The sequence below is a fragment of the Patagioenas fasciata genome, chromosome 17 (genome assembly GCF_037038585.1).
Source record: "Patagioenas fasciata isolate bPatFas1 chromosome 17, bPatFas1.hap1, whole genome shotgun sequence".
NCBI lineage: Eukaryota > Metazoa > Chordata > Aves > Columbiformes > Columbidae > Patagioenas > Patagioenas fasciata.
In genome coordinates this window covers 2,951,237-2,968,966 of record NC_092536.1, presented here as the reverse complement: position 1 = coordinate 2,968,966, position 17,730 = coordinate 2,951,237, and the positions used below count along the sequence as shown (strand labels likewise).

Sequence of the window (17,730 nt, the reverse complement as noted above, 5' to 3'; positions counted from 1 at the left end):
GAAAGAAAAAACTGTGATGGTTAATCATGCAAAAATCCTGCTAAGAACTCATTTAAGAGTTTGGGTGGGGCCCTCAAGATCTGGCCCGTGGTGCATGATGGATTTTAACAACATCTAGGTAGTGATTAGGTGGAAGAACATAGGGATAAATGGTTGAAGTGCTGGAGCGAGAAAAGAGTTAATAGTATTGTCCGTTCAACACCACAAGGAGCTGTTGCATGTTATTACATTTAAAGAAAAGGAAAGTATAACGAACACGCTTTCAAGCCAATTCCTCCCACTGTTCTTTTCATTTGTCTTGTGAATATTCCGTGGGACTGACTGAAGGCTTTGTCTGGTCTGGCAGGAGCCTCTGGGCTGCCTAATAACAGTGCAGAAGGTACGGCACAGCACCTTTTCTTACTTATTTACTTACTTATTAAAAGGAGTGTTTACAGGAAGCTGTGCTTTGACCCAGGCTTGAAGAAAAGCCACCTTTACTTCACTCCTTGTGGTCTCCTGACAGCTCACGTGTTGGGAAGCACTTCCCACCATGAACGAACTGCCAAATGCGTTTGAAATGGAAAATTTCTGATCGAAATGGGCATCGTGGAGCTTCCAGCTGCTGGCGACCGTATGGCAAAACAATTGCAACATTTGCAATCGCTTTGCAGAAGCTGCTTATCTAACAATCAGGGCAGCTTTAAATATTTATTTGAAACTGGTTGGTTTTAAGTATTGAAGAGCACTGCTTTTTTTCCTCCCCTCTTTGTCTAATTAAAACAGGGTGAAGCCAGCCAGGAATCCTGTTTACCCACGTCATGAATGCTGAAGATGGGTAATTTCAGGGCCTTACAGGCCTCTGCAGGGAAGGAAGAGAGTTTGGAAATGCTTAGGGTCATTTGCAAGCTGTACCTTGAGGACCTTTCTAAACAAAAATAGGAAAATTTTGCAGATATTTTCCCATTCATAGGCAGAGAGTGAGGGCAGGAGGATGCTGCCGTTGCGTGGCTGGGGCATTGGCCAAGGGCTCCAACTTGAACTGAATTTCTTCTTGTGCTGGTTTTCCGTGTCATCCTTCCCCATTTTCAGCCAGGCTCGACACTGACCTCCCACTACGTTATCTCCTGCGTCCTCTGCTGACCCTCGAGCACTGTGGTTGTGTAGTTTGCTCTTGGGGAACATTTTGGGTGGAAGAAGTGAAGGAGAGATTTGCCCTTTGCTTGATCTCCAGTTTTATTTCTACAGCTTATTCATGAGTCTTCAGCAAAGCCTTTTTGAACTCCACAAGTGTCTCAAATGCAGGACTTCGAAGAAAAAGTATTGTGCAGCCATTGGGGTGGCTACAGCCAGCTGCCATGGCTGGGGACAACAGGGAGGAGAGGCTGTCCCTCTGTGTCCCAGAGAGCCCTGCATGTAGATGGAGAAGCTCTTTGGTGCAGAAAGTCCTCTGCCAACTGGCAAATGTGATTTTGAAAGTTATCCTTACAAGTCCTTCTGACAACTGTTCCTATTAGGAACTCAATCAGTACCTCATTGTGAATTCAGTCAAGTTTTCCCTTGACATGCAATGAATGTATTAAGTGATGAAATGTCAGTCAGTGAAAGCAAATTTGCACTTATTCCAGAAAGAAATCTGAATATGTAACTGTTGTACTGGTGGTTGGGCGAGTAGAGGTTTTCACAGTCCTTTTTCTGCATAATAAAAGTCCTAAATAGTTGGGTTGACCCCCCAGCTAAGGTAGTGGCAGTCCTACCATAGCCAAACTGGGTCTCATTTCTAACCATTATTGTCCAAGTTGAATCAGTGTTTCTGTCTGGTTGGTCCCTGGTTTGCAACTGAATGATTTAACCTAAGGGTCCTGACTCCCTGTTGTGTTTCCATGTACTCTTTGCAGAATTCTCATCCTGAGCCGTAGAAGGTGAGCGGGAATGAAAAGGGGCCCTCCTGGCATCCAGAAATCTCTTATTGTTTAAGCAAACTGCCTCATCTTGAGTCACCTTGAAGAAAGTAGGTGTTCACTAAACAAAAGGGAAAATTTGCTTAGTACATTTTGGTTTTGATTAAGACCGTAACCTCCAGCAGGCTCTGCCACTAACCTGCCCGATGGAGAAACGGGTACCTTGTCAGAAGCTGCAGCCCCAAATTAATTTCTGCAGATGTATTCACTCTTTGAAGAAACTCTGGAAATGCTGGGGCTGTTGGGCAGCTTGCTGGGCTCGGGAAGAAAGAACTGAGACGTGGCGAGTGCCGGAGGTGCAGTGGGGTTGGTGTGTTGGGGTCGGCTGTGGCCCATGGACATGGCGGCTGGGATGGTGCTGAGGTCTTCTGGCTGCTGACCCATTGATAAAACATGCTGCTGTTTCCTAGATGAAGCTGATGGAAAGAAGAATCTCAGGATTTGGTTTTATAACTTAAACACAGATGATTTGCTGCATCAATACCGGGTGGTTTCTGTGAGCAAGGGCTGCAGTGTTGGCTCCTTTTCCGGCCTCTTTTCTCCCCCTCGCAGTGTAAAATGCATTTGGAGTTCTCCAAGGCTACTTCCATGGTGTTGTGATTCATTGATAACGATACTGCTTTATATCTATCGTTCGTTTACTTCTTCATGAAAGCTCCCAGTTTTAAAACCTGCTTTTCAGCTTTTATTTCATTCAAGTTTATATTGGTCTGCTGAAAAAAAAATAATCCTATGCACATTTATTGTCTTTTAGCATCTGCTTCATTGTCCATTATATTTCAATCCTTATTTATTCCAATGAAGGAATATCAATGTTGAAACATTCTGCAGAAAGCTAAATGAACTGCCAGCAGTAAATAGCATTTTTGACCAATTCAATAATTTTTCTTTCTGTTTGCAAATGGACTGTAAATGTGTCTCCATATTTACAACTTTGCTTGCTATTTGCGATTATTCTGCAAGGAGATGAATTGTTTCATACTAGGTTCATAGTAAGCTATAAGCTTAGTGGTATTTTCTTTTAAGGGTAGCACTTTGATTTGTGTGGCCGACTTTGGCAGCACGGGCTCTCCTGGCGCATTGGCTTGCACACTTTCCCTAGGTCACATTTTACCCGATTTGTAGGAATAAAATGAATATCAACGTGTCTGATCTTTTATTCCTAACTTTGATAAAATTCCAGCCCTTTGTTCTTGTGTTTGTTTTAAGATTAAAATTCTTGGTCTGCGTTCAGATTGCAATTCCCCAGTATTATCTGCCTATCCTTAATGGGTATGACCTCCTGTCTCTATCTATTAGCCTGTTCTTTATTAAAAGTCTTTAATATAGCATTTTCAGAAGCATGTACGACATAGAAAAACCTGAAAGCTCTTCTGCTAAGAATTTCCCTTCCATTTTTTTGCCCCATAGAGCAGAGCTGACTTGTGCACAGCTTCAGGTCAGCAAAGTTGTTCCTTGTGGGATATTTAATGGCAGTGAAATCTAAAACCAATGCTGAGACAGCATCTTCCTAGACATTTAAGATTTGACCTTACTGGTACTTCATGGCTGACATTTTTGTGTGATGGTCTAGGGGAACTGGAGGGGTTGTAGCCCACTTTGTCCCCTTGTACAGGGCTTTACTCGGCTGCTTGAGTGCCACGGTCAGTGTAACCGTGGAGGAGGCCGCACAGTGGCAGGAAATCACATTAATTTCAATGTAATTACATTGTTCTAAAAATGTGATTATGCCTTTCAACTACCAGCCTCCTACTAAATTACTTCAGATCAGTCTCAATCTGCGGAATGAAATCTGTCTGATTTAGATGTAAAAGATGTCATAAATATGAAGAAATGCGTTTTGCATTTCTATTTTCTATTCACCTGCGACAGTTTCTTGCGTTCTCCAGGTTTAGCCTTTCCCAACGCGCACATCCCACCTGCTGCACACAGGGAAATCGAACCTTGACTTCCCTTCACACAACGATTTACTCTTTGCAGCGCCATGTGTATGGCATTAGCTACTTAATTCACCTGAAACTGCAGAGAGATGTTAACTGCAGGAGTGTGCTGTGAAGAAAGGGTTTCCCCATGTGAAAATAAGATAAAATGTTCCCAGGAGTAAGTCCGACCTTGATGTTAATGGTACTGCTGAGGTTTCACCATTCTAAAGTGTGAGAAAGAAAGATAATATTGGTGTTGTTGATAGATGAGTTTTAGCCTGTAACATGAAGGCCACTTTTTGAAGCCTGTTGCTATGCGTTATACCTGAAAACAGTTGTGTCCTGAAGTTAATTGAGGTTGATAGCTTCACAATGAAGATTCAAGTCAGGAAGGCAGTGCCACCAGGCAAGAATGGACCACTTCTCTCAACACCGAATCATATACTTAGTGAGGGTTTTTTTTTTGAATGGTACTTTTGTAATTTGTGTTCTTCATCAGCAAATCAGATAATTTATAGCCTAACTATCAGATTAGAAAGCAATCTCAGCCCTAATAACATACTGGCTTCACTTTTAATATCCACAAGCTATTGATGTTAGTAATTGAGAATAAGGTTTTATACGAGCAATTACTTGCACAGAAGATATTGTCACTTTAATGCCTCGGTACTTGACTTTAGGATAAGGTCAGATATGGTGACAGTAATTGCTGGAGGAAATAATTACAGCCATAATCACGCAGGCATCGACAAACACCTTTGCAGGAGACTTGTCTGAAAGCTGAGCTCTTAACTTGATATTAGTGTTGCAATTGGAAAACGATCACAATTTGTAGGTGTCAAATCGTGTCTGCAAAAATGTAAAGCAAGTTTCTTGATTTTCCATTCTTCATCCCTTGGTTCTTCCATAGGAACTAGCAGAGTCACCATAGCGGGCTGTGTTTCTCAGCCCTTCAGTCCCAGCAGCATCTCCTGTGTGCAGCCACCACAAGGACAGGTGATTTATGAATAAGTCTTCTCCAACTGTCTCTTTAACTAAAGTATAAGATGACTTTAAGCCTCCCGCCCCCAATTCCTTTCCATACCAGGTCTCGCTGAATGGGGCTTCCCCTTAGGTTTAATGAGACTTTGAATATCTCAGCAGTACAATCAAAAGGACTCTGGAAATCAAGATTTCGCAGCTGTAGAAGCTGCTCAGATGTGCCATGGAGATGAAATAGGGAGGAACATAATTAATCTTTCTGTCTTCTTCAAGATGTGTTAAGATCAGACCAGGCTGTTTTCTCTGAGGAGCTGGAGGGGAAAAAGGGCTTGTCTCCAGGAATTAATCAGCTGGTCTCCAGGATTAGCTCCTGAAATAGGTCTGCAAGTGCCTGCTGTAGCAGAACAAGGGCTGTTTGTTCCATCTTGGTGCATTTTATAAACCATTTCAAACATAATTAAGCTCCCCCTCTTCCCTCCCATATTATTTCTGAGTATTGATGGGCACGTGATTGGTGATCTTATTTTATGAAAATACTATTGGTTTTTTCCACTGTTTTGTCGTATCTTTCATAGCCTGGGAAATACATTCTATCAGAGTCCACAGAAAGCTGGGCTGCTGAGGCTGCACACAGAGCAGCCTGGACCCTGGGCTGGAAAGCTGTCCTGCCTGTCCCCACGTCCCCAGCTGAGGAGCAAATCTGTTCCTCTGGACACCCGGGGACAGGAAGGCTCTGGAGGGACAGGTCTCGTTTCCCTTGTTCCCTTGAAGCAGGAGAGGAGCGGCTGCTGTTTTCCTGCTCAAGCATAACTACTTGTAATTAGTTTAGCCTTGGGTTGTTGGTCCTTTGCTGTGTCAGATCAAAAGAGTACATGTGCGTGTGGGTATGTGTGCGTGTTTCTCATAGTTAAGAATTCTGGTGGAATTGCACAATCTTCATTTCAGTCACAGTCATTGTTTGACCAGCCCCAGATTTACAAGCAGATGTTAAACATCCTTAATGCACGAAGATGATTTTTGTCCCCAGATGCCACGCTGTGAGGCCATGGCGTGGCCCCGCGGAGCGCGAGCACAGCGTGCTGCCCCTTGCTAGAGAGTGAACAGCTCATTTCCTTCATTGAGGGTCTGGAATCCCCCCTAAGCACAGCAGATTCCCTCGCTGAAGAAGATCGTCTTTCTGTGCTTAGAGCCCCTGTATCAGAACAATTTCAGTAATTCACATCCTCTAAACAAGGCTCATTAATCGCAAATTCATGACTAACAGGGTTAGGGACTAGTTAGAATTGGAAAAGCAGAACAGGAATGGGAAGTGCTTAATGCTCAGTGGGATGCAGTATCTCACTGAGAGTGTTTTTCCCTGAAAGCCACTGAATATGTTATAAAGGATTGTAGCCATTTTTATAGGTAGTTGATTCAGTGCCCCCAACTTCCCCAGTGGGAAAGGCTGTTTTGAGAGTGTTTGTTATTGCAAACAGTGTATGCTCTGAAATGCTGTAAATTTAAGTGACTTTTTAGTAGCTAGCGCCTAGGCATGTGTAGCCTTCATGAAACTTGAATTGTTTTATCTCCCCCTTTTTTTTTTTGTTCATGACCTTTTGCAGAGAGGATTTTTCATCTGGTTTCTGAGGATGTGTAGCAGCTTGAATCATAAAGGCTGGTCAAGAAAACAGAGGTTAACCAAGATCAAAACCATGAGACGGGCTCGTTCCTGTCCTCAAAAGTGCTGTGCCGTGTCCCTTGCTATTTGCCTTACTGAAATTCCCCGGGGGCAGCGCGGGGTGGTGGAACCTGCTGTGCTCCTGCTGGTACTAACCAGCTAATGCTGAAGGACTTGTTGTAGTCCTTCACCCTTGGCCTGCCAGCTAATGAGTGAACGTTGTCTGTCCCCAAGCCATCCAAGCAGCTCATTTAACAGGGATGTTGTGATGGAGGAACTGCTGTCCATCCAGGGGGAACACTGGTAGTGCAGTAGAACCAGAACAGAGCAATCCTGGTGAGAAACACGCCGGATAAGAGGAAAAATGCTGAAGAACAAAGGAAGCGGTTCAGTACCGGTGTCAGGAAGGACAGAAAAGCCACAGGGGGAATGATCCTATCAGCTCTCCAGATTTAGGAATTGAATTGACCTCCCAGACCTCTGAGTTCTTCTGCATGCGTAGACCAAACAGGAACACCTTCTTGTACCACTTTGATCAGTTGTCCCCAATTTTTAATTATAACCTTTTGTCCTTTCATTTCCCCAACTTTTCATCACATGCACAGCACCAGGACCTGGGTCTTTATTCCAGATTAATGATCTGGAAATGGATTTGGTCCCATGAAATCCGTAACATTTTCTGAAGAGGTCAGAAGCGCTGTCTGTGGCTGGTCTTCAGTCCTGTGAACGCTAGAGTTTAAATTTAAAATTGCTGCAAGCATTAAAGAATCCTTCCCCAGTCCTGCTGGCCCAAGGGTGAGTAATTTCTTTCGACAGGCAAGTAAAATGCCATTAGTTTCTTGCATTACCATCAATCACTGTGGTAAACGGCAAGCAAGTTTTGTGCGGTGGCTGGTAAATTTTCCTGACAGCTTTGCAAGGCTGGATAAGCTTTTAGAGCTGCGGCAGCACTGTGAGCAACAGACTTCGGGGGGCTGGATCCTCCTGACCTCTTTGCCCATCTCAGGCTCTGGGGCTGCCGGGGTCCATCTATCAGGCACCAGCTCGCAGAATGATATTTTGGCCGGATTTGTGGAGGAAAAGCTGGGACTCGAAGCTTCGGGGTGCCTAGAGGGGAAAATAAACTGTCTCCTGGTCTTCATGGTTAGAAATATTGCAGGTGAATCCAGTGAGCCAGCACTTTGGCACCGTCTATTTGTGGGTCTTTCTCTGGACTTTATTACAGTAGATGGTGGACCCAGCCAGATGTGCCAGCTGTGCTTGGAGGAGAAGCAAAGCTTGGGACTTGCAAAATCCTCGCCAAGTCTGCCGAGGTCCAGAGGCGGATTCAAAGAGCTGTTGGTGAAAGCTCGATCTACCTGCAGAGAGCCTTCAAAAAGCTTTTGAGAAACACCACGCCAAGAAACCAAACGGGGGCTGTCAAAAGGAACAGCCGGCTGGGACAGTGGCCAAAGGCCAACCAGGGCTCCCCGAGCACTGCAGTGGGATCGTTTCACTGTGAAGTGCTGGTTCTCTAGGAGAATCTTGGAAGGGAGTTGTCTGCCACTAGGAAAACCAAACCAAACCAACCTTATAGTAAAGAAAGCAGAGCAGAAATGAAAAACAACGGGGTTGGGGGAAAGCCTTTGACGTTTTATCCCAACTAGAGGGCTGGTTCTCATCAGAATTCACACATTATTAGCCTAGTCATTGTTGGTTGTTGGTGCCTGGCGTACAAACTACATAATCATAATGCTCACTAAAGTTTTCACTAGCGGCAGAAAAATGCTTTTTTTGCTGTAATATATAGCGCCACCTTTTCAAGAGAAGTACTGGTCTGAGTTATGCTGGAAATTGAATTCTATCTTGTGGAAAGGGAGATTATTTCCTGAGCTTTCCTTATGCACCGTCCCGGCACATACAGCTCAAGGTAAAGGTGCACTCCATGGTGATTGATTGGCAAGCGCGAGAGGGCCGCTCTTCCGTGTGACAGGGACATAAAGAACCATAGTTTCAGTTTTTGACAGTGAAGGGGAAATGGCATTACTCGCAATATTCAGCAATGTACTCTGCAGCCCCAGTTAGCTCTGCATATTTTATGGCATCCATTTTCTTTCTTCGATTAAACAACATAAAACCCCATAAAATAATCCAATAAAAACAACAACTACTAGTTCAGGCAACGTTCTTGTGGCCTTTTTAATTCTGGAAGGAGTTTCATCGCTCTGCTTCTTTTCCTTTCCCCTCTAATTCCATCCCTTGTGCCCAGGTCAGTGTCTCCTTCCCACCGCCTGGCTGGAGTTTGATAACAACCCTTTCTGTGCTGTTCTTTTAATGCGAAATACTGAGCAAGCGTGGGAAAAGGTGTGATAGACCCCTTGAAGACCACTTCATGCACTTGTTGGATGAGTTGCTCTTTGCGTCTGGTTTCAGTAAAAGTTAGAGGTGTATACATGCTCTTTTTAATGTTCTTTTCATTTTACTGGTGCAGTTTTAACCAATCTTTTAGGTAAAGGTGATCGTTACTAAATGACCTCTTGCTTTTAACCTCATCTGCTAAGAGGAGGAGACATGTCAGTGTGTTGTGAGCCCGTCAACCTCACCACTGCTCTTCTCCCTCATACTTTTTAAACCATTGCAAGAGTTGTTATGAGCTGTGTGAAAGTCATGGTGAGACCCCATTCAGTGCATGCACATGACCTCTTTTTTGGGCCAGACTACACATGTTGTCTCAAAATCAGCCCTAGAGTGGCCACCATTGGCCTCTCTGGGCATCTGCCAGTCGTATGTATGAAATGTAGGAGTCTCCAAGGTGATGAGCAAATTTAGCCACAGTGGTTTTTTAAAAGCTGTAAACCCCCATCCAGTGTTAGATCAAGGCAGTGCTATGGAGCTCATTATCTGGTTTTGCAGGGAGAGGGATGGAAGGTTTTTACTTTGTTGTTGTTTAGGTGCTTCCAGAAACCGCGACCTTCAGGGCTTTTTTTTTCACTTGTAGAGGTAGAAAAATGACCCGTTTATAAAAATTCTTTGTCTCCCAGGAGGCCTGAACTCTATTCAGGCTGCAAACATGTTTGCGGTGCTGATTTCTGAAAGGAGCCTTTCAATGAAAGGAAACCTCTAAGTATCTTTGTCTTTGCAGGAGGAAACCTCTGACTTACTTTGATTTTTTCATTATCGTTTTCAAAGCTGTGTTTCTGCATGATTGCAAGAACTCCAAGTTCAAATACTTTGGACACCTTCAGACTTGGTAATGTGTTTTCTCCTGTACTTCTAGGGCTTTAAGGAAGAGTTTCATCTATTATAGCATTGCGTTGGTATCAAGGTAAAGGACACAGTCTGAGTGTTTTAGATCTTTCAGAGAAAGGTTGAAGAGACCGAGCGAGCTTTGATTTTTGTTCTGTGGACACGTGTTACAGAAAACTACTCCGGTATTTTGCCTCTTCCCTCTGCAGAGAAGGAACACCACGGATTGTTGTGTTGGAGAAAAGAGGGCACATACTTCAATTCTTGGATATGTCTAAGGTTGCGTGACAGCAGGCACTCGAGCTCTTTGAGTAGTAATCAACACATCACAACTCAGCTAACTGAACGGAGGCAGTGGGATAAAGGAGAATGAATAAAGGAAGATCTCTCTCCTCTTTCCGGGGGGCAAAGGGGTGAGCTGGTTGTGCATCCTAACGAGAAAGGGACGTTATGAGTTGTTTGGTAGCGCGAGGATCATTTGGAGTTGGAAAAAGATCTGCTGTCTCCTTTTCATTGATAGCAAGAATGGTTAGTTTGTGTTTGTTAGATATTTTGAAAGTATAAAGTGTCGAGCGAGAGTTAGGGATTGTGGATTTTATGCAAGTTACAGGCAGTGTTTCCAGGCAGCAAAGGCCAGAGGACCCGATTGTCCTCCCAGTGCTGGCACAGTGGGAGTCGCTGGAGCCGCGGTGGTGGGGTCAACAACCCCAACATCAGACCTGGGCCGGTGTAAAGAGCTGAAGAACTTCAGCACAGCCTAGAGCCACGTTTGATTCTATTATGAGTAAAGCAATTTTTATGTCAAAGGCATAACAATGTTTTCAGAGGGACTAAAATTTCGGCTCTTAGTTTTACTAAGAAAACGCCGATTGCTACAGAACTCCTTGACTTGCGCTTTAAAGTGCCTACTGGGAAATTACAGAAAGACATTGAAATACAGTATCTGCACAGTGTTTAAGGATACAAATGCACAGTGTCTCCACAGAAATAGTCTATTCTGTTCTCCTTGGATGAATTTCCGAGCAAAGGTGAGTGAAAATCCTTATTCCCATTTTGAAGATGCCCAGACAGTTAAATAGTTAATAAAACGTCTTGAGTCAACAGAATTGGACCCGATGTCTCCTGCCCCAGTGCCTGGCAACACTATTTCTCCCAGAGGGACACAGTTCCACTGTTGACATATTTCAAAGAGAAGAGTGTTCGCTGTGGGAGATGGAGTTTTCACCTCATGTTACATAAAGACTACAGAACCTCTCAGGTTTCCATAGCAGTGTTAGAAAGCCATATAAACAGGTCTGCTTTGTGACAGGGATAAATAAGAACAGGAATTAATAGCTTTAATTTCGAGCCAATTAGGATGTCTTTCTGCTGGTTTTTTAAGCTCTCCTTGCTTACCTGAGTGAGAGAGCGAACACATTGGAAAATGGGGTTTCTGCTATAATAGGAAGATGAAATCTTAACATGTATTCTTTCTTTTTTAAAAAATGGGAATTTTCCCTTGAATATGGAAATAAAACATGTTCCTTTGGAGACATTCACATACTGCTTGCTGATTTTATGTAGTCTTATATCTAGAAAATGTCTCTGGGAAACCTCCCCCTTACAAGAAAAATCATAGAGGGTAGCACCTCATTTTCTGACTTGGCTTCAAAGATGTGAAATTCAACTTCTTGGTATGAAAGAACTACTGTAACGATCACCAGTCTTTGGTGATTTAGGCCAGTTGAGGATCTCTCCTGGAACGTTTAGACATTCTTAGGAAAACTGAGGGGCTTTTGGGAAATGGTGCTGTGCTTTTTAGAGCGGTGATACCCACAGTTTGACGACAAGGAGGAGGGAGGATTTGTTTTATAAAATACCCCCCATACGATCGTCTCCTGTTTTTCATCCCGCCTTATTTTGATGGTGCTTCTGTAAAAGCTTCCTCAAAATCATAAGTCATCATACTCAAGGGTAGGTTGTGTTAATTTGTCAGCCCTAATAGTTAATTTATCACACGGAAAGCACTTTACTGGCAGAATCCAAATTAAAACCCTGTTTACTCTTTTCATTATTCAAAATCCAATATGCTCGTGAGCTTGACGTTTAGCATCGTTTGAAACATTTGTTGGGCTGAAAAAACAATAGGTTGATAGCTTCACCTTTTTGTGTAGAAAACTGGTCATGTCATTGTTTTAAACCTTTAGCATTGATCCCCTCCACAATTTCAAAGGGTTTTCAGTTGTCTGAGTTGTTGTGGCTTTTTTTAATGATATCCACCATGTCTTTCGGGCAACTTGGTTCCTTCTTTGCATCGTGCTGGTCACTGTACCTATGTTGTCCGCTTTGTCCTACCCACAGGTCGGGCAGTGACTTTCTTCCTTGAGCTCCTGTTGAGCAGGGATATTTTGATATATGACAGTAATAACTGCTTTCATAGAAACTGCATCCCAAAATGCTTGACGGGGTTAAATAAACAGCTACAAAAGGTGATATATAAACATAACAGATGCAGCGAGAAATTGAGGTATACCAGAGGGTAGGAAAGGCAAATTTCCTGACTCCTTTGCAGGTCGCTTATTTTACTTTGTGATAAAGCAGCGTATTATTTGTGCTTCTAGACTTGTGACCTTTTGGAGAGAGCTTGGTTTATCGCAGGATCTTTGTGTATTTTGATGTAGATTTTACATACTTAGAGAGATAGCTTTACTTATAGTAACGTTAATATGGAATCGCAGAAACAAATGCAGCTGGCTTAGTGTTGCTATTTTAAGGAGAATTTAATGGGGAAGTGGTTTGAATGTGAATTTGTGACAAGTCTTTTAAAATATAAAACAACAAAGGTGTAAAGTTCTTGGAAAAAGACTTTAGAAAATAAACACTTGCTTTGCTTGCGAAGATTTCATAGAATCATAAAATGTCTTGAATTGGAAGGGATGCAAAGTGTCACAGAGTCCAACTCCTGTCCCTGCGTGTGACTGTCCCATTCATATATTTATAGGTTTAGGGCCTGATCACTGAGCTGTTATAAATCTGACTTCCCTCAGAGGTGAGGATGCGCAAATGAATGTTTGCTGGGTTGGGCATTCTCGTTTCATCATATTTCTGTGTTACCCACCGAGAATTTTGGCCAAGAAGTTCAGAAAGACACAGGAGGGAGTGATGGTGCCTCTCTGCAGGGGAGCTGCGGTCTCATCTCGTCTCTCCATCTGCTATAATGGTGTTTCCCAATGTTTCATACATTACACCAATCAACTCCCAAATGCCGTGGAATGCTCTTGCATGTGGCAATATGGATCACATACGCTCTTCTCCTTCTGTCTCCCACAAACTCCACTTGCTTCTTCCCCCTATACAGGGATGTTTCTATTCCTTCCTATATAAAAACACTGCCCATCTCGCCCACATCCCCGAAGTCCCCAGATGTTATGCCTGAATTCAGTGATTATTTTAATTTATAGTGCTTGGCTTAATGTATCTTAAAACACATGTGTTTGAACTAGAAACTCCCCAGGGTCCTTGTTCAGAACTAATTGCTCGCTGTTTGTGCAATTCTTCAAATATGTAAAATGCTCTGTGAGGACTCGGAATTGCTCAGCTCTGCTCTGGTTTGGTCTTAAAGATGAGTAGGGGTGTCTGGCTGACACGTAAGCCTGAGAATTGGGGTGTAGCGACCCTCCTGGCTCTGCAGATAAGTACAGTTTTAGGCAAGTTAACTAAAGTGGTGTGCAGCTTGGATTTCCTGTAGGGGAAGGATAATGATTTTATTTTTAATTGGGCTAAAAATGCACGTTGAAAGGCTGAATACAGAAATGGTTGGAAATTACAAATTAAATTTATTATCCTAACTGTTATTATTAGTACATCATTCAGAGTGAATTTAGCTCAGATCATGTTTTCCTCCATCATGGGGCGGAGGGAAGATAAGAGGATTTCTAAAATAGCTCTGCGAAAGTCTTTTTTCTCATCTTTTTGAGCATTTTCCATCTGCCGTGAGCACATTCCCGTTTTATTTCCTAAATTTCTTTTCCTTCTGTTTCTATCTTGAAGTCCTTTTTTGCCAAGATTCTCCTTCCCAATTACCGCTGCTGGGGGTGCTCAGCGAGCCAGCATTTACCTTCCGATTTGGCAGTTAATTGACTGGGAGGCAGTGGAAGTCCCTGCACCACTTCCACTAAGTGCTCGGCTCTTTAAATCCCTCTTGCAGCCCTTAAGTTACTTTCCAGCCCTGGTGATTACCTGTACCTTCTCCTTTCCTTCTGTTAAAACTGAAAGCAGAGGTTTAGAGCGCCCGAATTCATGGGGTCACACGCATTTAAGGCCGGGATTGCATTTTAAAATAGTTTCTGGTCGTTCCAGGCTGGCAGGCTGGGGATGCTTGCCCGCTCCCTTCAGTCTATCATGTTCCCGTCTTTATATTCCATAGTAAATGTAGGACATGCTGCTCAGGGAAAAAACACTGCTAGGGATACCAAATGTCTTCTGCAGTCTAAATTGAAAGCAGCTTCCTTTATTCTGCTTTTACGGCTGGAGAGGAGGCTAAATTCACTTGTGAGGGAGTTGTTTCATTGATTCCCTGTTCTGGGTTGCTTTGACACTTCCCCTGCTTCCAGCCACCTCCTCTTAAGATCTTATGGGCTAAAGCGCCACAAAAGGCAGTGCCTGAGGGTGGCACATTTCTGCTGGACCTCCTCCCGCCCTGGAGGGAGTATCATGGATAAATGGTGATGCTCAGGTTCGTGGTCCAGGCTGGAGCGTGGGGGCCCTGTTGCAGGCTGACTTCTGGTGAGCTCAGTCAGTGTTCCTGTCTCATTTACATCTCTGCTAATTGCGTTTTCAAAATGCCACACGAGTTGTAACGTTTTAAAGACGGGCGAGTGCTTTTTAAGAGGACGGCTTTCTGTCTGAAAATTCTGCTTTCAGAAAGCAGGTATTTCATGGAAATGGAACATTGATTTTGCCAAACTTCCAGTTGGCTCTCATGGTTTGTTCCTTTTTTTTTTTTTTTCATAATTACATAAAGAATTAAGGCATCTTAGTGGTAACAATTACTTCAAGCCCAGACATGTCAGATTTTTTTGTCAGGTGGAAGGTTTCAATGACATCAAGCAATTCTATTTATCCTTTCAGCTCCACTGGAGCTGGAAGAGCAGCACTTTCCAGTACTTTATATGTGGGGAAGGGAGGTATAAGAAAACCAAATGAGCCACCCAAGCTCATAATTGAAGCGTGGTGCTGAGCAGGGCAATGGACCCAGCGCCTGGGCTCACACCGGCCATTTACGGTCCTTTCTCCACTTAATGTCAGCACTGCTAGGAGCTTCTCACTCTTTTTTCAAAGCCTCAGTCACCAACACTTACAACAATTTCTGTGCCTGTGGAGTTTGGGGGCAGATTTAAAGATATGAATCACTTATCTGAAGAATAGTAGGCTCAAACCTCCCATATGTAGGCTGCTTTAATTTGAATTTCTTGACTTTTCTTAAGTGAGAAGCTGAATTCAGTTTCTTCCTTCTTTCAACCTTCCTGGCTCTACCGATATCCAGAAATGCAAAATGACATCTTGCCTCAGCCCACCAGAGCAGATGCGTCGCAGGGGATTAGACTGGAAATTTTCCTAAAATGCAACGTTCCGAGACGTTTTTTGGAAAACGTAGCTGGGGAGCAGAGTATGTGATGTTCACTTGATGCTAACCCAGCAAGACATTAGATGTGCAGCAAGCAGGAGCTGAAGGCACAGTCAACAAGACAGCGTTGCCAAAAAGCAGAAGGCCTCCTGTTAAGGGACAGTGCCCTGAAGGCCAAGCCGAGCAGGGCAGGCATCGGGGAGTCTCAGCTGTGGGCAGACAGACCAACAGCTCCTCAGAGCTGAGCGGACACGAGAAACGGCAAAGCTGAGGGGGTCAGCACAGCTGAGGCCTTGGCCCAAGAGGGAAGCGAGGTTTTGGGGTGCAGTGTGTTTGGAGAGGTTGGAACAGCCAGGCATGTTGGTTGATGTGGATATTTGAGGTTCTTGCATCCTCATGCTGCGTGGGGATCACTGATGGGGGTAAAGGAGGAGAAGCAGCTTCTCCTTCCATGAACGATGGAGCTGCACAGGGTCCCGTGTGGTTAAACCCCGGTCAGGCGGGGTGGGGAATTGTCCCACGTTGCGTTTCATCCTCACTGGGGAAAACAGATGTGTGAGGTTTGGATCGGAGTGGAAGGAAACGTGCGGAGTGGAGATATCTGTAGTGCAAAAGCTGTGTAGGAGGACACAACAAGCTTCTGGCAGATGGAAAAAGGCTGCTGAATCCTGAAATAACAGGTGACACACAGCTGTCCTGCCCCTCACCCCAACCCCTGCCCCCAGCATCTCCTGCCCTTCAATTAACCTTTAATTAACCAAGGCTTCGACTTGAATAGAAAGTTGGATTAGAAGTTTCCAGACATGTTGTCAAGAAAAAACAAGAAAAACCATGGGAAATTGAGGGCGGGTGGGGAGGCAAATTGGTTAAAAATTATAATTTGCTTGGAAAGTGATTTTTTTTCCTTTTTTTTTTTTAATCAGACCGTAATGAATTTTTTTTCAAGAGCGGTTGACTAAGTCTAATGGAAAAAAATTATTGAATCTGTTGCTGAAGGCCTAATTCTCCATCTCACATAACCTACAAGTCAGTCTGAAATGAAGCCATGGAGGTGTCTTGCAGGAACGATTTGGTCCAGTGTAATTACTACAGAATAAATGAATGTTCCTCTGAAAAAAGAAGAGAAGGTGGTAGGAAGGGGGCACATAAGCTCGGAGGCATGTTATTTGGAGATAGGAATGTCTGTGGAGAAACATGAAGGGAAGCAATTAGAAAAACATAAAGTAAAATTCTCTCCTTACAGAAAACATTTTTCATCAGACTGGTTATGCCAGGCATGAATTTGGCCCATTAAGTCAGTAAAGCCTTACAGGCAAAAATAAGGATATCATAAAAGCAGGATGAATTAATTCTTTCTCAGAGGAAAAGACCACCCATTGAGTCTTGAAGTTACTTTGATCCAAACCCATGAACTCAGCTAGAACGTAAAGGAAATTCTTAATAGTGTAACATGAGCACCAACTGGCCACGAGGCATTGGGGCAAATCCATCATAATTCACTGTTAAGTAACGCTTCAAGTCTCAGCAGTGCTGTTTCATTCCACCATACGACTAAGAGGTCCCTCTTGGCTTTGCTTTTAATTAATTAAGTCACAGTAGTGGCGAACGTGGCACTACAGCAGTTGCTTTTTGCCTAATTGTTCTCCAGGCGTATTTGCAGCGCTCCTGTCGGAATCTCAGGCTTGTTTCAGGAGTCAAGCTGCACAAATGAAGTCCCTGCTATTAAAAGCAGTTTGTTTCCTGTTCCTTGGCAATCTGTTCCTAACGCTGAGCCCCACTGGAGCATGGGCTTATTTTCTTAGCAAATTTTTTTTCAGCCAAAAAATGGTGACATTTACCAGCTACCAAAATTCTTTCAGGCTCTATTCATGCTTAGGAAATCAAGGTTTTCCATGTCAGCATCATATTATTTTCAGCGATGAGAGTTGACATGCCCAGTTTGAGAGATCCCAATACAATGGCATAAATTCCATCCCTCAGTCCTGGATCTAGAATAACTTAGCGCCTCTCTCTCCTTCACGCATTACGGTCTTTGAGCAGTGAAACACATTTTTCCCATGCAGATCGCCCTAATATTAAAAGGTACCTTACTCGCAAAGCTTTGCAAGCAGGAGGATGTGTTTGATACCACAGTGCTCTGATTCTCCATCTCAAACTGCAGGACAGACAAAATAAATTAAATCAACTTATGCTTAGTCACATCTGTTTCATTTCTATCAAACTGGTGCCACTGAAGCAGAAAGCATTCTTATTCTCGCCACATTGTTCAAGCTGAAAATTATCTGGCTCTGCACATAATGAAGCTCGTACTTCATCTCTCTAAAATGATTGGACCTATTTTATAGTTTTAAGGCATAGTGACTTACAGTTGCAATGTATCAGTCTATTACTAACTAACCA

At 43.5% G+C, this 17,730-nt stretch overlaps 1 protein-coding gene across 3 annotated transcripts in view; it reads left to right on the top strand.

Annotated features, from left to right (window-relative positions):
• TMEM132B (transmembrane protein 132B) overlaps positions 1 to 17,730 on the top strand; it is a 215,214-nt gene that overhangs the window by 78,377 nt on the left and 119,107 nt on the right. The window lies entirely within an intron of this gene.